The sequence below is a fragment of the Gavia stellata genome, chromosome 11 (genome assembly GCF_030936135.1).
Source record: "Gavia stellata isolate bGavSte3 chromosome 11, bGavSte3.hap2, whole genome shotgun sequence".
NCBI lineage: Eukaryota > Metazoa > Chordata > Aves > Gaviiformes > Gaviidae > Gavia > Gavia stellata.
The window spans coordinates 24,246,607-24,265,472 of record NC_082604.1 but is presented as its reverse complement, the minus strand read 5'-3'; the positions used below and the strand labels follow the sequence as shown (position 1 = coordinate 24,265,472).

Genomic DNA, 18,866 nt, shown 5'->3' with positions numbered 1-18,866 from the left:
CACCTGTGATTTGGGGGTTGGACTAGATGATCTCCAGAAGTCCCTTCCAACCCCTACCATTCTGTGAGTCTGTGATTCCAATAACTTGTTTACAATTAAACTAGTGTGTAGTAGAGTCCACCTAAATACATTAAATAGACTCAGAAAGAATATTGTCTTGGGGGGCGGACACTGGCCTTTGAAGTAAGAGGAGAGGAGGAGGGAGAGCAGCAGGGACTGTGTGGGGAGCTGGGGGAGGCACGTGTCTTCAGACACTTCAGAAATAGAGCTTCAGTTTATTTCTGTTATTTGTTAAAAATAACAAACAGTCCTCCTTGTTGAAATGCAAGGTATTGAATAGCAGAATGTGATCATAGTTACTTTTTTAGAAGACAGAAGGCTACTTCTCTCTGCACATCAACGCAAGAGACAATAATTTCGTTTCCAGTGTCCCTGCAGTAATGTTTTTCTCGGCTGACTAACACGCTGAGACTTGCTCAATTTTTCAGATTTTTGTTTTCTGGAGAGATTTCTCAGATATTTGGTCTCCACGCCTTAGAAGCAAATAACTTTTTAAGACCCTGTTTTTGTATTAGGCTACCAATCGTTGTCACTAAACGTTTCACTGGAAGTGTATTTGTGGGAAAGAAATGAAGAGCACAGAAGGCAAGAAATCCAAAGAATCTGAAAAATCCCATGGGCTCCAGGAAACCTAAAATGAAATAACTGTGAGACAGTTTTGCTTCTGGTTCACTTGTTAGTCTGATGAATGACCAAAGACTTTTAGTGTTTCATGTAACTTCAGGCAGTTACTTGAGGTGGCCAAGGTGGACATCCAGCCACCTTGGTTCCCTCCGCGACCGTAAGGGCATCCCAAAGGGTGCGTTAGACAACTGGAGGCATGGATGAGGGTGTTCATGGGCACCTCGGCAACCGAAAGTTCGGTGGCATGGATCTGGATTAAGGTCTTTGCGAAGACCGGGTTTGTGTGAAGCGAGTTGAGATGCCCAGTCCTTGCGCTGCTCCTCTAACATGGGCTCTTCTGGTGTGAGGTGGGGAGCGCTGCCGAGCGAGCGTTTCGGGAAGGAGGTGCAGCCACTGCTTTCCAATTGCTTTGGAAATAGGCATTTCATTTTCTAGAGTGGTAAGCCATGATACTCCATCAATTAAATACAATACAGTTAAGGTGTAAAGAAGGTTTTTATTTCACAGGCTGATAATTTAGGGGGTCTTTGGTGGCATGTGATCTAAAAAAAATGTCCTCTTAGTAGCTTATAAAATCTTGAGAGTACAAAACAGAGGAAAACCAAAGAGCTTTCTAACATTGACTTCTTGGTAGCCCAGCTCTTGCTGAAACGCATATATTCTGCTTACAAAGGCGGTGGTTTCAAGCAAACGAGGTCTGGAGTCGTGTTGCAACCTACACACGATGCATGGGAAAGTGCTGGTGGGATGCTGGGGAACGCCGCGGGTAACTGCTTCAGTGACTCCGATGGGATCAATAGGACAATACCCAGGCAGAGCTCTCGGCAGATCAAATGCGATGCCTGCTTTCATCGCAGCAGCCAAGATAGCTATCGTTAGTCAGACACGCAGTTGGCACAGGAATGCTGAGAGCCTTGTCAGAAGGGAGGGTGAAAGAAACCGTCTTTCAGCACGGTCATTTTTGCCTCACCTGGAACTTTTTCAGCAGATGTTAATAAAGTTCTAATAATGCAAATGTTTGTTAATAAAAAAACCTGACGTGATCCTTAGACGCAAAAATATGTGAAAATATTTTTCTGGTTATTCCTGCTTGCAGGTTTTATTATTTAAATTATTTTTTAGTGTTCAGGTTGCCGGGATAACTTGCTGCATTCCTTCAGTAATGCAGTAAAAATGTGTCCTTCAAACTTGTTAACTGAACCTAGGCTTCATAAACACGACTGGGGAGACAAAAGTATGCTGTTACAAAACAGGACAATATCAAACAAACCATTCGTTTTAAAGTTAGCGGAAGAAAATAGGGAATGTCTGCAGGGGGTCTTTCATGTTTTGGTTTAGAGACCTCTGTTTTCAAGAAGGAATATGAGTAAGCTGGGCCAGCTGTCAGGGGAAATACATACCGCAGGCAATGTCCTGCATTCACTGAGGTGCTTGGATTAACACGTTGCTGTTAGAGTTCCCCTCCTTGACAGTGTCGTCAACGTTTTGAATGTACTCAAAAAAAATCTTTAATGGGAGAGTGCGTGCAACTGGAAGGCAGCATGTCTGTGGTGCTCTAGCGTTCTTCCGACGTCTCGCTGATGCAAACAAATGCACAGCTACGGTTGTCTTACTGTTAACTTATTATCCATGAGAGTCCTTGGGAGCTCGAATATTTAATATTTTTCTTTATCCAAGCAACAGCTATGCTTTTATGCTTTTTCAAAATTTGTTAGGGTTTTGTCTGCTGCCTATGTTTTGTTTCAGCCTTGCTAATAAGATTATTTAGCTTTGACATTTTAACTGTTCTAGAATAATGTTTTTAGAACAAACACTAAAAAAAAGTTTGTGTTTTTAATATATACAGATAGGAACCAAAAAATTTGGATTTTACTTTATTATTCTGCCAAACTTTTTACGTGCATTTCCTTTTAAAGTATAATATAAGAATTTAAACAATAGCAGTTGCTTGACTTGGAGCATTAGCTGGTAATGAGATTGTCTAATGACAAAATAATATTGAAAAATAAGGAAGTTAGACTGCCGCATTTAACTCCTTTTATTTTATTACTTGTCTGGTGTTTCCTTGTGTTAAGAATGTGGGATTCCTTAAATACATCTCTTAAACTATTTTCTTCTTTCAAAAAGTTCAGTGAAGTTGGTTTCTTCAACTCCTTCACGTCTTCTTGAGACTATAACCTGATGGTGGATCGTGATCTGTATCTCTGATGCGTGATCGGATCAAAATACGAAGTGGAAGCTTCAAATGCATGCTTATAGATTCATGCGAGTATTAAAAATGAAGGATCGTGGTTTACATTGAAGGAAAAATGCGTTCTGTTAAGTCCATCTTCAGAATACCAGACATTCACGTAATGTTTGTGGTTTTATTTACACCTTTGATTTTTCTTTTCCTTCAGCAGTTTGTTATAACCTTAAAAAAAAAAAAAAAATCAAAGATTTCATAGCTGTTTGACATCAAATACTTTGTTAGAGACCCACCTAAACCGTTAGACCAATAGAGCAGAAGATGAACTTGTTGGCAAGGCTCCTCAGTTTATCCTCTTCTTGGTTCAAGATTTCTTGTGTTTTGTGCCGGAAAGCAGAACAGGAGGAATATAGCAACGTTCGTAGTGTTTTGTGTGCAGTATGTGGGGGTGGATAAATGTGCCACAAGGTCAGTTACATATGTCCAGGAGACAACATACAAAATATAAATAGGTGTTCGATGAACGTGTGGACGTGGCACTGCGAGACGTGGTTTAGTGGGCATGATGGTGTTGGGTTGATGGTTGGACTTGATGATCTTACAGGTCTTTTCCAACCTTAATGTTTCTGTGATCTCTTTTTACTATACCAAACCAGTCAGTGTAACAGGCTTGCAAGAGATCTTGGGGTGGGAGCTCCCTTTCCCTGTAACAGTTAATTGTGCAAGAAATGGATACTGTGTTAAGATGCTTCATAATGTCTTAGGCAAGAGAAAGGTATCTTGCTATGATATGATTTTATGTATACAGTCTGCATACGTGTGCATATATTAGCATATTCTATATTATGCTAATGAATATTTCAATGTCATAAACCCCAATCACTGTATTTAAAAACCATCACTTGTTGGCTTAGACTTGTGCCAAGTGGTTTTGATGCCTGCGGGGATTCACCCTCCTGATGAAGAGGGAAGCGCAAGTTTTCTTGGTATCCTTTATTTGTGGAAGTAAAAGATTTACAAACATTTTTTGTATATTAAACCCTTCTATCTTCGGTAATCTGTTTATTTGAATGAGAAGTTGCTAGATCCATGTGCAAGCTCTTTGATGAATAATCAGTAGCAATATTCAGTCTTAAATAATTAAAAAAAAAATTTAAGAGTCATAAAAGTTTTAATGGCTTCTTCTCCACTTCCTTTGTGTATTAACCCTGTTAATTTTTCATCTTTGAATCTGCTTTCAGCTGTAGGCTGTTCTTTGAGTTTTGTGACAGCACTGTATAGAATTGTGTTCTTGCTTTCCAATCTCTTTGGGTGAGGAGTGAGAATTAAGGATATCTGCCCTTCATCTGTGTGATCGCTGGGGATTATAAAATTCTTAGAAACTTTTTTATGTCTACTTAGGGTGACTCCAAAAATAGTATGCACATCCCCTCTGCATGATTACGTACCGATTTGCGTGTCTGTGCAGTGCTGGTGTAGGAGATGTTGCAGGCTGCTTGAAATCGGTCTTGCAGTGCACCTTTTGTGAGTCAAACAAAAAAATGTGCCTTAACTGCACCTGTGTCAATGCGTGTATTATCTTGAATGACATATTGCGAAGGGATCTTAGCAGGCTGGTTCACGTTACCTGAAATTCAAGCTGATTATTAGATACTGCAAGAGAAGTCAGGTTAAAGTATAACTTTAGCTGCTGCTGCAACAGTGCGGAACCCAGAAACACTTTCTGAAATCACAAACTCAATGCTTTTCCATGTTGTCTTTGTAATTCTGCATGTAGCATCATTTCTATAGCTTTCCTTTATCTCATCGCGTTTTTGATTTTGGGACAGTGCTTTTAACTTTCTCACTCTGCACATAGGATGAAATACGTGTATAATTACAATACATATTGAGTGTGTATGTATGTATGCACAGCATGTGTTTAGAATGTCATGAAAATACTACGCCGCGCTAATTTATACAAAAGGGAGCTCGAACACCTCTTGAACTCTTAAGAGTTTAGATTTTTCTCTTCCATTAAGCACCGCTTCTTGTAAGTAGTAAAGTGTAAAATACGATGCATTATGCCTTAGAACAGTTTGTATATGTTTATGGATTTATTTATTTTTTTCCCCCTTCAGTAAACCTCACTTGCAAACAGTGCATACTAAATGCAAACTGGGACCAGCGTGGCTTTTTCCATCGCTCTCCAGTTAGATATCACATCCCATTGACTCCTTCGGCTGGGGATGCAACAGACTGTGCTGATTATTTGTAGGTCCACGGAGTGATCTTTGGGCAGCTGACCTGTGCTGGAGAAGGCCAAAATTAAAATCTCCACCCGGAATCGAAGAGAGAAGGGATGAAAATCAGCAGTTTCTGGTTCTCCACGAGACTATCAAAATGTTGTAGCTGCATGAGAGCTTCACTTGTGCCCAGAGCAGCCCTCCTCCCTTGATTTCTCTATTGTAACTTTCTCTGTGTCTCGCAGACCTTTTTAAATCTGATTTAGAGTGTTTTACCTAGTGTTCACTGGCACGTGATATTTGGGACTAATCTCAAGGGGAGGGGGCTTGTTTGTGTAACATGGGTCTGAGCTGATGGGAGCTCTTGGGCCCTCCTGGCATGGATTTGACCTCAAGTGTTTCACTTCCCGAGGGTACGATCGAATAACTTGTAGAAGGTGGTGCTGATCCCACCTTCCTCCTGCTTGGGAGCAGTTCTGTAAGGACTGAGCCAACTTTATTCAGGAAAATAGGTGAAATAGGTGCAGCCGGTGGCTGGTTGGGGTTAATGCTCTGCCATAGCATGAAAGTGAATGGCAGAGAAATTGCTGCTCCTTTCTGTTTCCAGGTGGGTCACTGGTTGCCGTGGAAAACAAGATACAGGCAGTCTTTCCCCACAATTAATAAATAGCAAATGTGAGAATGCACATTCAAGCTTTTATTAATGGAGGAGACCTTTCCACTTAATGTTCTCTGTTGTTTTGCTGTGAAATGGAATCTCGATTTCAAAGCCTTTCAGACCATTCTGATTTCATAACGTTTTACCTACAAAAAGGCCACATACCGTTATTCTTGGAGGAGGTTTTAGACAACCCTAATTGGGGCTTTAGTTACTGTTGCCCTGATGCCAAAATGATGGTGCTCAAGCATCCGAGGAATTCTAAACATGGAGTGGGGACGGTTCCTAGGAACTGCGTACTCCTGCCGTGATTTTCTATTACAGCAAAGATCCCCTGGATATTTACATAACTGTCATAACTATTTGCATAAGATCTCTGCTGAAATCTGAAATTAGCTGGCTTTTAAAATAAATGCAGAAATACCCTTTTATTTACGGAAGAGCCAAGGTGGTTGGTAAACGTTCTGCAGAGTTACAGGAGGGCATTGGGATGAGGCTGCTGAATGCCTAATTTATTTAATGTGCAGCTGTCACCGTTAATGGCTTTGACACAACTAAAAGCTTTGCTCATTCAAAACGCAACAATTAATAACCAAGATTAATTTTTAAATACCGGAGGAAAAGCCTTTAGTTATTTTTAAAAATGTGTGGATAATTTTCTCTCCAGTGTGTGTATGTGTAAAAGTTAAATGGTAGTGCCTTGAAAAAGTGCTTGCCTACTTATTTTCATTTTTACAAAGTAACAGTGATTTAATAGAAATGGAATTTAGGAGAGTAAACTAGCTTTAAATAATTTTCCTGTATGAAAATACGGTTTATGTATTCTTTGGTGCCCCGTGTAGGCTCAGTACTGCTTAGGAGGAGAGCACTGAAAATCAAGTTGTTTGTTTCCATGTTTGCAAAGTGTAATCACTTCTAACAATTTTTGTGGGTAGCTTTTTTTTTTTTAACTGAAAAAGCCCTGCCCAGGGGCCGGTGGCAGGATGGAGGCAAGCTGCAACCCTGCTGTAAAACCATACCTGCCAGATTTTCAGCCCTTCTTTTTGCCCCTTGCAGGCAGCTTTATCATAGGGATGACTGCGGCGTCTAACGGCTTCCACAGCTCCTGTGATTTGCCTGTCATCTTGTATCATGCTTTGCCAGTTTGCTTTGGAAACGTGCCTGCTGCTGCCTGTGCAAGATGCTCGCAAATCATTCTCCGCATTTCTCGGTAAAAACACGGAAACTAACAGAAGTGTTTTATAAGAACCTGAATATTTTTCACATGCATTAAATATTCTCGCCAAGCTAAGTATCTATCATTTACGCGGCTCTCCTAGGTGGAATAGGGGGGCACGGGGATAGCACTGGATAGTGCTAACCCAGTATAGACAATTGTTGGTAACTTCATACGTTTTTATGATGCATCATTAAAAGAAATAGCGTTACCTTTAGAACAGCACACTGACGGAGCTTTTGCTTAACACAAAAACCCCTATCATCTCATGCTAGCCACAGACACCAAAGAGGATAGTCTTGAACTCGGAGAGAAATTGCTGATCAAAGACTGATTTCCAAATTTGTCTCTGAGCTGTGCTTGTATCCTGACACTTGAGAAGGGGGCTGGTTTGTCGGTGTGGCTGGGAGTCTGAATGCCTTGTTTATTGAGTAACCACTGACCTATTTAACATTCATAATACTCGAATGAAGCACACGCATGCCTCTTCTTCTGGCTTAACCTGTGTGTGCATGCGGTACCTTATACCGCTGGGACTGTAACGTTTTCCTTTGAGTAGAAGATGCCTCAACCCCCTCAGCACACTTTCGAAGTCTGGAGTTTGGTTTGGTTTTTTTTTTTTTAAGCCTGGAATCACCAAGAGCACCTCCTCTTCTAGAGTTACAGACCTCACAGTGTTATCATGGAAGTGAATTTTGAGAAAAATAACTTGAGGGTAATTAACGCATTATTCCATTGGGATGAACTTACATTGCTTGTGTTGGAAATAGTCCCAAGCATTAGAAGACTTGGGTATAGAAAAATACATCTTTATATACAGGAGTAAGTGAAGAAATGTTATTTGGACCCATCTCAGGGTGGTTGGTTTTACAGATACTTAGTAATGCCATACTCTTAAACCCTCTGGATCTTCTTAGTCCGCTCTCTAGTCCATCTCGTGAAATCTCATTTTTCTTGTGGTACAGATTGCCAGACCTTTGGGTTGATGCAGTTGTTGAGGGCCTCCTTAAACAGCAAAGTCTTTCTGAGGAAGGAGAAATATTTGTGTGAAGCTGACAGAGAAAATCCCCTTCTTTTAGGGGTTGCAGAAACGAATTAATAAACCCCTTAACGGTTCGCTAGTAAATCTTAGCAAAGGCCCACTCCTCCCCAGTCTTGCAGGCTGGTTTCTCTCCCCGCTGCCTGGAGCGTGGGTGTCAGCAGCCACGCTCGGGCAGAAGGGGACGGAGGGAGCCGCCGCGCCTGCCCGAAGGGGCAGGGCTCCTTGGGAGAGGCTTTTGGCCCGTGCGGGCAGCGCATCCCTCTTCTGCTCTAGCGCTGCTGCCTGCAAACTGATTCTGGTTATCATCTGTTGTTTGTTAAGAGCTTTTTCATCATTTGGTCCTTTTTCGTTATTGAAAATAAAGACATCTGGTGTATTTTCAAATTAGTACATAGCAAAATATGGCCTGTCATATTAATTTCAATAATTTTATAAGACTAATTCCTTCAACATCTATGGAGTTGCGCCTGATTTACTCCAGCATGGTCAGTCTCCAGATGGTAGAGCACGGTTCCCTAAAGCCCTGAAATTATCTGATTATAATGATTTTAATGCTGATCATGAGTAGCAGTGGTACAAAGTATCCAGCTATACCATTGAGAGCTTAGGAAGATCTTTCTTAATAGGCTTTCTTAATGGCAGTCTTAAAATTTAATAAAGCAAAACCAATTTCACTGTTCAAAGATGAACGCAGACCAGGTAATTTTTATCCAATGGACTTCATTAAGTAATTGTGCGCTGTTTGATCATATCAACAGTGATGTGCCAGGTTCAGGAGCTCTCGTTAATGACATCAAATATTTAAAAGCAACGCTTTCAAGAGGAAAAAGCTGCTTTACCCTTGGTGTTGCCTATGTCGGTGGAAAACTAATAGGTAGCAGGATTAAGCTTCCAAAAATGAAATGTGTCAAAAAGTCTTATAAGACTTGCTTGGTACTCTTATGCATTTCTATCTTTTTTGTGTAAATAATTCACACAGTATTGATAAGTGTTGAAACAAATTGCGGCAGAAGAAGTTTCCAGGTGTTTTCTACCTGATATTCTTAGCATTCTTGTCATGCTTGGTGGATTCATAAGAAAAGGGCTGCCATGAAGTGGAGTAATTAACAGACCATAACTCACTTAACAGACGTGAGTAGAAACCCTGTATTATGTAAACTTTCTTGATTCTTGTGATGCATTTCATACTGTTTGGATGTCTTTGTTTTTAACTTTTGTATTTTTAAGAAGCCTGCATAGATAGTACTTCCAAGGCTTATGTTCAGCGTTAAAACTAAATGATTTTTACTGCAGAGTTAAATGATGGAATAATTTAGATTAGTTTAGATGGATCTCCAAAGGCTATCTAGTTCAACCCCCTGCATAAAGCCGGTCAAATATAGCAAGTTGCTCAGGGACGTCTCCAGCTGAGTCTTGAACACCTCCAAGGATGGACATTCCACAACCTCTTTGGGCAATCTGTTCTAGCATTTGATCACCCTCATGGTGTATTTTAATAGAAAGAAAAAAAAAAAAGGAATTTTTTTTCCTATCTGATTGCAGTTTCCCATGTTCCATTTTGTGTCTTGTTGCCTCCCATTGTATTGCCGTGCACCTCTGGAAAGAGTCTGTCTCCGTCTACTCTGTATCCTCAGTATACTCTGTAGTAATGGATTTTCCTTTAGTTACAGAAGCTAATTTATACATCTGGACAAAGACACAGCTTGTAGTTAAACCCTGGGCTGTATTTCCTTGAAGACCTTCCTGAAGGTATACATCACAAATTCCCAGCTTGATGTTTTGAAGGAAGGGGTTGGGTGTGGGTGGTTTTCCATTCCAGTTATAGCTGATCTACTTCTGTCCGTAAATATTCAAAAATTCCGTTCAATAATATTTTAAAGTGCTTTCCACCTAGCAGCATTGTGCGTTTTGTGGTCTCAAACTCTTCATTTGGCAAGTCAAATTCAGACAGCTACCTAGAACTGTCCACAAGCCCGCGGAGTAAGTTAAGGTGCAATGACCTAGCAGAAGCTCTTGCTGCGTGCTGCCGAGGCACCTTCCCGGTGCGTTGCTGAGTTGCTTTGATGAGCAAGTGGCATTTGGTAAGTGACGGCTTCTCTGCGTTCTTCTGCCCTGCAGAGACTGGTACTCTTTGCAATTACAACTGGAAGGTGAATTGGAAGAAAGTTTCCAAAGCTTCACCAAACATCAGGTGCTTTTCAAGAGAATGTGTCCTGTTCTTTTAATCAAACTGAGCTGATTTATGGTTCACATCTCAAAGATGTAGACCTAGGGGTGGAGTGCAGCCCCGTGTGCTGCTTGACTCCTCAGGGCTAGCTCACGTCTTCTGCAGAGGAGTACGTTTCACTGTATGTATAAAACTTGGCTTGTTGGCGTCGCTTTGCTTTGAGGTCTAGGTTACTGGTAGAAAATTGCACGTAAAAAGCATGGCCTTCTGCTCTGCTCTTTGGCGGCGATCTAGTTTTGCACATCAGCATGTGTAAAGTGTGCTTGACTTCGTGTATGCAGCTCGACAGCACTGGAATGGTAAAACCGAACTTGGATGAATGCTTCAGTGCCTGTGTGCAAAGGGAGCACTTGAACTTCCCGATTTAATGCTATATTTCTGGCACTTTGTATTTTTAAGCTACACGCAGTATGTGTAACTCCATACTTGTGAGATACTATGTGCGCCCTTGTGAGTCGCTCAGGTTTCTAAAGTCTGAGAATTACATGTGTTAAGCATCTTGCTGGATCAGACTAATTGTATGTATTTATGTAAGCAGATTGACAGGTTCACTTAGCATGCTAAAAATAATGAGGCTCCCTCAATTTATTCGGCAGGAAACTTGATATTCCTTTTCAAAAGAAGGGCAATGATTTTGTTTAAAAAAGAAATGTGATGGCGTGTTATTACTTGTGGGTGTGGTTTTTTTAAGTCTGAGTTGTGGAGCTTGCAACAGCTTTCTTTAGATCGCTTACCTTCTAGTGCCTGAATAAAGGATGTATATGCTGTCTTGGGTTCTGTGTTTGGAATTCCCCCAAATACATTTCATTTAGTAATTTCAAACAATTTATGGTATCTTTCCTGCTTTGAATGTTGTTTTCCTGTTGTTCATTGTTAAACAGCTCCTGCCTTTAAACCCAGAGCCTGTTTCATCTCGGTGGCAGATGGTCACCAATGTATGCCTGGACCACACGTCGTTTGGTGGCAGTATTCCTATGGTAAAGGACATGGTTTCCTCCTCTACCCTCTCTCTTCTTCTGGGCGGTATTATATATTTTGAGTTTCTGGACGGTTTTTGAAAGCTGTTGTTTTGGAGATGGGGAAGAAGATAATCGGTCTTAGCACGTCCGTTTTAGCCAGGCACGTGCTTTCTCGTCTCATGGTGTATTTTCAAAGATGAGGAACAGGCAATGTTGAATCCTATACCAGAAATAAGGCTTCAGGTCTGATAAATTGACATCTCCAGGGCCAAAAATGATCACTTGGTGCTGCCAGACTTCTCTTCTTTCATGTGCAAGGCTTCTTTCTTAGTTGTAAACTGCAGTAGTGCCTAGGTGCAGAAGGCAAGTAATTTGGGTGTTTGCATATGCATCTAAATGTCTGCTTTTGCCTTAGAGTAAATTCTTAGTGTTTGGTGTTCAGCTGTGTTAATCTAGGCTCAATGCCTAGCATAACTGAACATGTGAAGAAGAGGTGAGTAAAATGGGATGGAAAAAGATAGCAGGAAGAGAGGAACTAGGTAACCTTGCCTGTGAGGCAGGCTATTCATGTAGAATAATTCGGATTTTTTTCCCCACCTTTTCCCTATTTCTATGTAGTAGTCTGATGATAAAGGGCTTTTCCCAGTGTTATTTTCTGTCTGAGTTTAATGTCAGTATGGAGATTAAAGATGTTTGTTTTCCGTTGGCTTAGTAAGTCTAAATCCAGTCTTTGAAGTCAGGTCATTTGAGATTCTTTAGATGAAAAATCAACTCTTTATTTGGTAATCTACCCAACACCCTCAGATTTCAAGCTTAAATAAAATGCTGCCTCTGCTACAAATGATGTCAGTATTGCCTGAGGTTTGTTTAAGCAGAAAGCTGAAGTCAGCTTGAACAAAACTTGGCAAAAGGGAGATGTTTTATTCATGTGGATGGTTTGAATAATGTCCCAGAGTTTCCGTGGTATAATTTTGTTACACTTTATGTTTAAAGAGACCCCCATCCCCCTCATTTAGAGAGAGCCCTTTGGTTGGGCTTCGTTTTTAGGCTTACAGTGAGTGGTGTATTATTGCAGTGTAAATATAGACTTTTTCCATACGTACAAGCTCTCCTAACGCTGATGAAGCTCTGCTGAGGAGTGGAGGGCTGTACCTGAGAGATGCAGCACTGCCAGCGAGCAACCTTGGAAAGTGGGAGGCAAATGGAAAAAATCCCATGAGTTTCAGGGTTCCCACTTACTCTTTTCCTCCTGCTCCTCCTTACTCTGCATGATGCCTCTTGAAGCTTCTGAGAAGGAATTTACCCCTCCTCATTGAATGAATGTGTCAAGGAGTTTGGTAGAAGGTGACCCAAACTGTGTATGCGTGCCTTTGAGTCCTCCCTGCTTCTGCTGGGTCTTTGTTTCCCCTCCCCAACCTCTCCTCCTCCTCCTCCCTCGTGGAACACTGCCTCCGTCCTTTCTCCCAGTGTATGTCCATCACGCTTGCCAAGAGGCTTGTGTATCACTCAACCCAGGCAAGGTGGCAGTGGGGGAAGCATTAACCATTTCTGAGCTTGAGGCATTTGTCCTTCCGACAGCTCAGTTTTCCAAAGACTGTGTGTGCCGAGTGTACTCCAGCTGAAGGCTGGGAAAGATGAGTGGACCGCTGTTCGTGGTTGATGGAAGCCAACAGTGGGCTATGACCTGGAAGCAGAAGCAGAGGTCTGATTTAATGCTGCCCAGGTAGAATGGAAGAGGAAAGCTAGAGATTCATGAATTCAGAGCTTTCAAAGGATAATTTTGATCGATTAAACTGATACCATGTGACACTGGCCATAGGACCAAACGTAGTTGTGTCGAGCCCGGCGGTTATTCTTGGTCTGGGGTATATCACAGTAGAAAACCTCTCCTGGCTTTAATCTCTGCACTTTTCCCCTCCTCAAATCCCAGCAACAGACAAACCTCAAAACGCAAAAACCCACCTCCAGCCCAGCTACTAAATGCACTGGGGATGAGCATCAGACTCGGAACAGGAGGTGGGAGGAAGGTGAGGCAAGGACTATGTCCATTTGACTTTGTAGCATAGCCTAGTATGTTCAAATAGTGCTTTTCTCATGTAATTTTGTAGTTTTGGTTTTTTTTCTCTTACTGAATCTGCCACTCTACGAGTCTATTTGAAGTAGGATGTTTGATTAAGTGTGTAGAAGTTGCAGGTCTCTCTGTTAGGGTTGTGTTAATGAATTCCACAAGTGCAAAATAGCAATAGTTAAGATGGAGCACACACACAGTGGGCAGAGAAAGCTCATTACTTCCATTGATTGCGTGGAGGCCTGGTGCTGTATGTCAGAGTCTCTTTGTATTAGAGAGACTTCTCAGCTCTCTGCAGCTGATGTTATAACCACGGATCGGGATGAAGCCTCGGTTCGTTCCTGCAGGGATGCAGCGAGGTGGAGGGAAGGGAGCGCAGACGCGAAGACGCAGTCCTCGTGCCTTCCCCCCTGCCAGAACGGGACCTCCTCACCCCCAGCTGACGGGAGGCTGACGAGTGCGTATAAATATCTCAGTGCTCGATTGCAAAGCAGATGTGCTCAGGAGAGGCAGAAGCTCCCACCAAGGGCTCGCGATCCTGTGGAAGAGCTGCAGCTTGCTGTTTCTTTGGCTGAGGGGGAGATTTGAGTTTTTAATATCCACTGCTAGCTTGCAGTAACACTAGCACTTCCCAGCCTGTTTGTCGCTCAGTGATTTCTATTTGTTGCTTTAGAAACATTCAAAAAGCCACGGCATTAGGAACCAAATAAGTATCCAAAGACAGATTTGTAATATTGTCCAAAAGTTTAAGCTACTAAAGATACACTTAAATATAATTCCATGGTATTTCCTCTCTGTTTTTCAGCTTTTGAATATTTTTTTGGATCCAAACCTAATGCTGAGTGGAGGGAGACAGCTTTTCTCTCTCTTTTTTTTTTTTTTTTTAAAGCCTATTGAATTGTAAGCGCGGCACAAAGAGGTGTTTGTTCTGGAGCCCTAACCTGATGGGCTGCGAGAGCCCTCGACAAGGGCCCGTGGCGCTCCTTGCCGCGGAGTCGCAGGAATGCTGGTGTTTGCGGAGGGGATGGCTGGGCTCACTGTCCAAACAGATCTCTGCTTGCCAACTGGGAACATATTGCAGTCTCTGTGAGGCACTCCATCACGGCTTGAATAGCTCCTCTTGTGCTCAGGCTTTCTGAATGCGAGAGAGAGAGAAAAATATTCCTTTCAGCCTTCTGCAATGTCAAAAAACCTTTAGTGACTGTATGAGAGCATTGCCTTAATGCAGGGGTTCAGAAAGGGAAGGAAGTTAAAAAGAAGGGACAGGATTTTTACCATTTGTTGCTATATTTTTAGATTTAAACTTTTTTTTGCAATAAAATGTTGCTGTATTACTTCTTGAAAAAAATGGTAAATGTACATTTTTAACTTACCATTCAATTTATTTTGAAAAATTTTTTGCTGTCGCTAACAAGTTCATCATAACTCTTTTCTAAGAGACTGAAATAGTGCCTGTAAAATAATTCTTTTCATATTCTAAGCCTTCAGTTGTAATTTGTAAACATGCTTCTGTATTGGAAAATTACCATAGTAATGCCTGATTCTACAGCGGCATTTGCATGAACTGCTCCATTACCTGTATGAGTTCATGTGATGTTAGAGGATGTTATACCAGCTTAACTCTATGCTTCTGATATTCAGTTGTATAGTACAGATAACTTGATATGATTTTGGTGAATCAATCTGAAAATAATAATAAGTAGTAACTTGAGGCTCTTTGCAGCACAATAAAATTTCCCCCCTGTTCCCTTCCCTCCCCCAAAAACCATTCTCCCATTCCCTAACTATATTTATATCTCACTTAAACACAGATTATAATTCCTTTAACTGCACTAATCATCTATTTTTGTTTTCAAAATGCTTCCCAAGCAATTTTGCAATTCCAAAGTTAGAGAGCTTTTTACGTGGAAGGAAGAGCTGATGTGAAGAGTGCAGGCTGCTGGAAATAAAAACGTGTTTTCAAACTCAGTGAAAAACCTTGAACTTGCTGAGTTCTGCTCACGACTTTACCGTGTGCACACACTCTCTAAGAAATAACAAGGACGTGTTTGTTCTTAGACTTTTGTGTGCAGGAGGAAGGACTTCACTGCTGTCACTGTTTCTATAGTGACAGCTCATTCCCAAGACAGTATTGACATAAACTGTAGTCAATCATTTATAGCAAGAAAACTTAAAAGAAAAAATTAACTGTGTCTGAGTCTTTATAAGATCTTCAGAGTATATTATAAATTGTAGGTGGAAGTTAATTCACTCTGAGGTTTGCATAGCTTACTATAGTATGAGATGATGATAAAATATCCTGATACGGTGCACACTTCTATGAAATACCTGTAAATGGCCCTGGTTAATGGATTCAGGATAGTATGTTGGGGTATAAAATATCCCTAAGTGCATGATGTTAAGAAACTTATATTTATCTTAAAGCGAGAAGAGTTAAATGGCAGTAGCAATTTTTACCAGACGAACCCTTATCTTTTATCCTGTATGTCTTGATAATCAGATAGCCCAATTTTAAAGCGGAGTGACCTATAAGGAAGTGTTTAGTTATGGTCACATCCTACCAAAATCTCGTTTGGACCTGGCCTTTGTAGGAAAAATGGGCTAAGCTTGAAAGCGGAGCATGCAGGTTAATGGATTAGCCCCGTATACCTTGTACCGCCAGCTAATACAGAACCAGCCGCGGGGACTCCAGCTGCGCCTTCTGCCTGGCACGGCAGTAGTGCCAGCTGTAAAGACGGTAATACGGCATGTTGTGCAAAGGTGTGGGTTTCGCCGTTTGGCATTGCGGAACACGATGCGGTTTTTTCGGAGGACTCGCAGCCCGGGGCGGTGCAGCCCAGGGTAACCTCCGGAAGGCAACTGGTTCTATCGGTTGGCCACGCGTTTGCTGTAGTAGGCGCAAGAGGATCCTGGAAAGTGTCTTTAGTTTGTCAGGTCTTTTAGATTCCTGGTAGCCAGGGGGAGAGCTGGCACGGCGGGTGGCGAGTGGGACTTGAAAGCCAGCCTAGTTTCATCAGTGTCATCGGAGTTTTCCTGTGAAATATTTTGATTCTGGAAAACTTGTGTTTTCGATAGGTAAACCTTGGCTGGAAAACTTTCGACTCGCTTGAAAGTTGTGGCTTACTGATTCGGCATAGTGGTATCTTCTGTTTTGGATGAATGTTAGAAATGTGAACATTTCGCTGCGCATCCAATCACTGTAAACGTTGTTTTTCTGTATGCGTTACTGTAGGGCATTTTACATCCTTCAGAACTTCGCTTGGGTGTGGCTACCGTACTGTCACACAGAATAGATTAAAATCTTTCACGATCACAAATTTATGGGTTAAAATGTCACTGTTCTTAATTTTTCAGAATTATTTATTTTATTTCACGTATGCCAGCGTATGTCTGTGCAAGTACACGTATGTCTGTGCAAGTACACGTATGTCTGTGCAAGTACACGTATGTCTGTGCGCAAACACATAGAAATGGGAGAGGGAAAGGAGGTAAATCCTTAAAACAATATTGGAATAATATTTTTCTTATGCTGACACAGCAAAGTCTTTAGAAAAGATAATTTCCCTAATGGAAACTGTATTGATTTAATGTAATTAAGATGCACGCAAAATGCAGAGTGACAAACCACATTTTTTCAGAGAGTTCTTTAAGCTGTTTTCTTTCACCATGGCTCTGGATCGTTATATGACTTATTGAATCGTAGGTATGGAGGGAGAGTGATTGAGTGGTTAGAGAGCTGAGCATCCCTACAATGTGTTTCTTTTCCTGCTGCTTTTGCTGTTGATGTGGCAGTATCAGATAGTTTCTCTTCTTTGTTGTGCTTTCCTATAAAAGGGGGTATTACAGCTTACATGATAACGCATGATGGGGTTTAGAGGTTCTTTAATGCTGTTACATGCAAGATATAATTTTTGATGGTAAGCTTTCTCCTTACAAATAAATGAGGTGACTGTAATTCTGTTGTGCTAGGCTGTTCCACTAACTCGTATATGGGGTTCAACGTGAAATATTTAATGCCACATGTTCAGTTTCTCTGGCTAAAAATAATGGCAGATGGTGGTGTTGCCTATAAATCGAAGGCTAACTTGCCTTCCATGGCTGGGGTAACCTGGACATAAAATTCGGAGTCCAGTAGTGTGATACGGAGAGTATGCAACAGCAGCTTCAGTGGCTGCCTGGTTTTTCAGCAGAAGGGAAGAAGGTGAGGAGCTCATGGTCAAAACGTGAATTCTTTGCTTTTTGAAAAAAAAAATCACTGCATTAGGTCTTCAGGGATGCTGCAAATAAAGGCAAGAAGCTTACTGAAGGAAGACATGTCTGTGGCATGAAATATTTTTTTTCTGAATGCATCATCTTTCTGGGACAGAAACCCATTTCTAGGTGTGAAATAAAAGCAGCGGTCTTAGAAGTGAGATAGAAGTTGAGTAAAACTGCTCTGAGTTTAACATAATGAAGTTAACCTGTTAAACACTCCTGGCAAATAAAGTAGCTAGCGCATGAGGGGTGTTTCTCCAGGATGCTATTTTTCTCATATTTCCAAAACAGTTGCTGAACATCGTTGCAATCTTAACATTAGAAAGGCTTGCGGTAAACAACGCAGCCTTTAACCAGAAAGGTTGGTGAGTTGTAATTTCTGTAGACTTCCAAGGAAAGGAACAATGTTAATTTTTATATTCTCAAGTGATACTAATTTCTCTAGATTATTTGCTCTTTAGCCAGACCCTATGATGCATGCAAATTTCAGTAATTTCTTGATGAGTAACTGCATGAACAAATACAAGGGAAAATGGTTGAGTCATGAGCCTGAGACCCATGAGAATAGATCTGAAGCCAGAGTGATGCAGTGTTACAGGAGCAGGGCTTTCTTCAAGCGGTGGAGATACTGAGTCACCAGGACAAATTGTTTTCATTATTTTTTTTAATTGCGTGCTGGAAGGGCTAATGCGCAAACTCATATGACCCACTGAGTTGTTTTCCTCGCTGTTGGACAAACACTGTTGGATGTGCAGCAATACTGACTCCAGGTATTCCTGTCCCTTCGTCACCACTGCGTTGTCGGCAGCGATGCCTGCTTGAGCAGATCACTGAAATGGTTTAGAAATAAAAAAAGCTGCCGCTCACTGCTTGACCTCATAAGCAGCTTGGTTTGGAGCTGCTGGAGGGACGGGGGGTGGTTCGGGTGGAAGAACATGTCATGCTGTGGGCTCTACCAAAGGCAGCATCAGCCTGGCCGTGGTGCGGGGGTCCCAGGGCTGAGCTGGAGCCTGGGCGGCTGCAGGCTCTCCAAGGCAGGGCGTTCGGACAGCATATACCGTCTAGATCTGACAGATAAGTGTTACTTGTTTTAGCTTGTCATCCTTTTATCCTTTCACTAAGCTAGAGAAGCTTTCCTGGGATGGCTTGGGTGGAAGTGAGGAGAAAAAAGGAAGACTGCGCCTGTGGGTTTCTTGCTCCTTTTGACAGAGAAGCACTTTTATTGTGGGTGCAACATGCAAATTGCACCGTTGTATCTGCATGAAATTTTTGAGGCATAGAAATACCATTCAAACTTGAGAGGTTTTGAACAGAAATGATGGTCTCTACCTTAGAACATGAATGT

The 18,866-nt window shown here is 41.6% G+C and overlaps 1 protein-coding gene across 1 annotated transcript in view; it reads left to right on the top strand.

Moving 5' to 3' along the window:
- FNDC3B (fibronectin type III domain containing 3B) overlaps positions 1–18,866 on the top strand; it is a 170,445-nt gene that overhangs the window by 30,150 nt on the left and 121,429 nt on the right. The window lies entirely within an intron of this gene.